Source organism: Papaver somniferum, unplaced genomic scaffold (genome assembly GCF_003573695.1).
Source record: "Papaver somniferum cultivar HN1 unplaced genomic scaffold, ASM357369v1 unplaced-scaffold_21, whole genome shotgun sequence".
Taxonomy (NCBI): Eukaryota; Viridiplantae; Streptophyta; class Magnoliopsida; order Ranunculales; family Papaveraceae; genus Papaver; species Papaver somniferum.
The window spans coordinates 2,927,785-2,932,495 of NW_020631041.1; the positions used below are offsets into that span (position 1 = coordinate 2,927,785).

The 4,711-nt window shown below is 35.6% G+C and overlaps 1 long non-coding RNA gene across 2 annotated transcripts; it reads left to right on the forward strand.

The window, feature by feature from the left end:
* The first annotated feature begins 1,724 nt into the window (after nt 1–1,724).
* Nucleotides 1,725–4,166, forward strand: LOC113339363. Of its 2 annotated transcripts, none has more exons than XR_003355053.1 (4): nt 1,725–2,004; nt 2,162–2,374; nt 2,627–2,798; nt 3,978–4,166. It is a non-coding gene; the product is annotated as an uncharacterized LOC113339363 (long non-coding RNA). The 2 variants fall into 2 exon arrangements; XR_003355051.1 differs by having other exon boundaries at nt 3,981–4,166.
* Nucleotides 4,167–4,711: the final 545 nt, after the last annotated feature.

A 4,711-nucleotide genomic window follows, 5' to 3' on the forward strand; every position in this document is an offset into this window, starting at 1 on the left:
ACCTCCGTCTCCTCCATTAACACCATCATCACCTCCTTCTCCTCCATTAACACCATCATCACCTTCTTCTTCTTCGTCTACAGATTTTCCATCAACAACACCGCCTCCTCTTATTTTTGTTTTTCCCACCAGTACATCAGATCCGCCACCAACACTACTTCTACCTCCTCCTTTTATCATCTAAAACCACCACCAATACCTTCAAATCGGCCACCAACAACACCTCATCTACAATCAACACCAGTACCTGCAGATCCGCTCCCAACATCACCTCCGCCTCCTCGTTCAGTCCTCTACAATCACCACCACCACCTTATGATGTTTTCATCACCAGCAAATGATGATACATCTTCAAAGTCGAAATCAATATTGTATTGGGAAATGACAGATTTATGATGAAACCAAAATTGGTTTCATCAAATTCTGACAGTTTTGGTTGGTGAAAACAGTAAACTAATGATGAAACCAAATTTGGTTTCATCATAAACTTGCCTATTTTCTGTCATGAAATCAAAGATTTTAATGATGAAAATTAAGTTTATGATGAAACCAAATTTTGGTTTCACCTGATTTTTGTCTAGTTTATTCGGTCTGACTTGGAAGACGACATGTTTGGTTTCATCATTGAAGTAATGTTGGTGAAATGACAATATGTGGTTTCGATTGTATGTACAATGGTGGTTTTGATTATATGTGTGTATGAATTGGGAGAATGTGTATAGCATGGTCTGGTACTGGTACTCCAGGTATTGATGAAGAAGTTTTGTTGGTAGTGGTGGCCTTAACTGAAGTTATGGAAGTGATAAAGAATGGATTAAATGAGTAAGGGTGGTGCTAACGCAATGAGAGTTGTAGTTGAGCTTCAGGTGTTGCATAAAGGACTGGTATGGGTTGCAATTAAAGAGGTGTATGTCTGCATTGTTAAAAGTGTAATGAATTGGCTGAAGTTGATGAAACCTAATTAGGTTTCATCGTATTTTTTTCATTTTGTTGAATATTAATATCTGTGAAGCCAATTTTTGATGGTGGGATACAAGTGGATTATTTTTTGTTGAAACTGATTGTAGTTGAGGGGGTAATGGTAGTGGTGGTTGTGGTGCTGGTGGTTGTGGCAGCGATGGGTTTGGTGCAGTTGACGGTGGTGGTAGGTTTCATCTTATTGTGGATTGTTTTTTGTTGAAAGTAGTCTTAGTTAAGGAGGTAATGGTAGTGGTGGTTGTGGTGATTATGGTTGTGGTGGCGATGGGGGCGGTGCCGTTGACGGTGGTGGAAGGTTTCATCTTATTGTGTTTCATTTTTTCTTCTTCTTCTTTCTCCTTTCTTTTATGATGAAACCAATTTTTGGTTTCATCATTTTTCTGGTGGCGGCGCGGTGGTGGTTGGTGGAGCCGGCGAAGGTGGTCGGTGGCGGCGGCGACGACGGGCGGTGGTGATGTTGCTGGTGGTGGGTTGTTGTTCGTGGTGATAATATAATAAAATTTAAAGGTTGGGTTGATTTTTGTTTTTGTTGGGGTGATTTAAATAATAGAAGGGTAATGTAGACAGTTTATGTTAAATTGGGTTTTTGTGAACAGTTTGTTTTGGTGGAGTTTTTGTGCAAGGATGTGACACCTTTGGGGTTATAATAGCTAAATCATCGTAACTCCCTCCACTAATTTAAGCATCTAAAATAACTACTAGGATTCCCATAAAAAATGACATATATATCTCATAAAGGATAACAGAGGTTTTTTTTTCCAAAATAAGTGTTGTTCCCTCGTCTCGTGATTATCGAATCCGAGGGTTTCATTGTTTATCTTTTTCTCTCAACATCAGATCTCTGGTTCAATGCAAAACTAGGATTCATTTTTCATCATTCTCATCGCAACTAGACTAGCGATCAAACCAACTTGTTTCTTTTACCGATCCCAAGAACAATGGATAACTCTTTTCTTCTACCGATTTCAACACTTTTCTTCTTCTCTTTATCATTCTCGTTACAGTCTCGAGTATCAACTTCAACAGGTATATTGTATTGAAGCTTTTTTTTATTTTTATTTGTTAAGATTTCAATTTTGGTAAAGGGTTCCAAATAGTCTTTTGTTTTAGTGATTTTATGTTAGTTTAGTCTTTTATGGGTTTTATTCATCTATTAATTGATGTGTTCTGTACTGGATTTTAGAGGGAGGAGAAAATAAGAGCTAGAGAAGACAAGATTTGGGTTGCGCAATCCCACAAAATTTAATTCTAAGTTTACATTCTCATATTTTTACCAGTTTTCGGTGATCTGGAAAACTATACCGCAATATGCCAGTGAAGATTGTCGAAGAAGGTCGGTTTTAGTGTTTCTTCAAATTGATCGTTCTATTTGTTACCATGTTCAGTCATTTTTGAGGTAATTCTTATTTTTTCTCAATCTCTCAATGATTCTAGGCCTAAATTTTTTGATAGCATGGATGGAGTGTTCATAGTCTTGTGTATGCATTTGTTTATGAAATTAGTCATGGATTTTATAAAGTTGATGTTGTTTGGGTTCTCTTTGAACAGAGAGAAAAATCAGCAAGAAGGGTAGGTTGGATATGTGTTGTTTCCGTTGATTTTTATGTGATGAATGGGTAACATTCTCGAATTGTTTGATTTCTAATAGGACTTGGATTGTTCGGTACCTTGTCAGATCCGAAATTGCTGGTCAAGGAAGCTATAAAGGGGAGCCAAATCTACATGACAAACTAACTTTCTTAAGCACGAATACGGCACAACAAGTGTTTGAGAAAAGTCCTAAGAGAAACAAGTGTCTTCCTTTACCCATTTCAGTAACGGTAGGGGTTTCAAATCTTTCGATACTATAATTAAAAACCCATTTGAGCATGTATATTTTGTTTCCTATATCTATTTAGTTTTTCTTGAATAATATTGAAGGTGGTGTTACTAATGATGGAGTTTTAGTTTTCATAATAACAATCATATGGTATGGTAAGAACCATTTATTATCCTCGCTTCTAATTTTGTGTATCAGTTGCTGCAAATCTTAGTATGTCTGGCTAAATTTATTTGTGCATCTTGTTCAATATTTGATATTATTGGTGTCATAAAACTCCATGTGTAGTAAAACTCTTAAATTTGCTAGGCATAAGCCAAAGTACCTTAAATTAAACCTAGTCTTTGTAATATATTGATCTTATCATTAAGTATATTGGTCACACATTTTTGGTTACATTTTCTGGGTATTTAATTGTACCATATACACAATATGATCCCCACCTTAATTATGCATATTACAATTTCTTTTGAATTTGTAGTTGTGTAACTCTAAGATGTTAGACATCCGTTATCGAAGTTTTCCGTTTATTTTTATAAATTCTAATGTAATTGTCTATCTGCGATTATATTTTCCCAAGTCAATGAAAACGGTTGTGGCTACCACTTTTCGTACGCTGAATGAAACTACTGTGGATAGACACTTTAGCTTGTAGTGTTTCTTTTTGCTGCCGGAAATTCCGTTTTCATATTATGGGCATATACCAGTTCCTATTAATAACATGGTCCTGATGCTTTTCTTTTGATCTCTGTACGTTGATGTCTCTTAAAATCTAATGACAGTAGATAAATTAGGTCACCTTTACAAACCCAGGAAGAAGATTTACAGACGTTAAACTAATTTAGAGTACTTGTTCTTCTGTGATTTTTCGTTCATAAGTTTGGGTTAAACAAAAATGTGAGGTATCTATAAGTACTTGGTCGTAATTGTCGTTTCCATTGTAATCTCCATATATTTTAGCTAATGTGAATTATTTTCATGAATGCAAGTATGATTAGGGTATTCAAATGTTTGAACTTGAACTCTGATCTTCCCTATTGTGTATTTATTCTGTTAATTGAGTCTGCCTGTTAATATGATATTCTCTTAATTACCGTTCAAACTTTTAATAAATTTGATGATTTGCTACCATTTATTGATCTATTTTGCTTGGTGGTGTCTATTTATTTGATCTGTTTAGCAGGGTTTTGTGGCCTGGGAATGGATTGCTGGTGTGGATTTAAGGCAGGATAGGTTTAATTTCAAGCATCAAGTGGATTGATTCCGATATTAGTCTGAGATTGTGTAAATTTAGTTTATCTCGTCTTTTTTCTTACATAAAAGTTGGAATCACTGCACTTCGTAACAAACTTATATTTATGAAATTTGAATTCCTTGTTCCGAATCAATTTTTGTCTATGAAATGTTGGATTTATTAGATTTTACATTACTGGGTATGAATCATATAACACAACAATTGTCTGAAAACTATGGTAGAAACAATTTTTTTCACAGGCCTTTGCTGCAGAAATGTTGCTGGAGTACAGATCTTCTTGCCACACATATGATGTTGCAAAAGAAGACTACAGCAGCAGCCAACTGGTGTGGCAAAATACTTTTTTATAAAACATATATATATATATATAATACTCTTTTGCTGCACATTATTTCCTCACCAGTTGATGTGACTAAAAACCCTCCTTTCGCTACAGTATACATAAGGTGTGGCAATAACTTTTTGTCACACAGGGTGTGGCAAAAGATTTTGATGTGGCAAAAGGATTTTTCCGCATGAGACAGGGGTTCTTGGCACACGATGAACATGTTGCAATACACTAGTTTTCTTGTAGTCCCTTGAACCAAAGTTTGCGAACTTTGTTGATCAAGAAAAACCGGAAGAATGGCTTGTTGCCAAGTATGCGAACTCAGTCCACG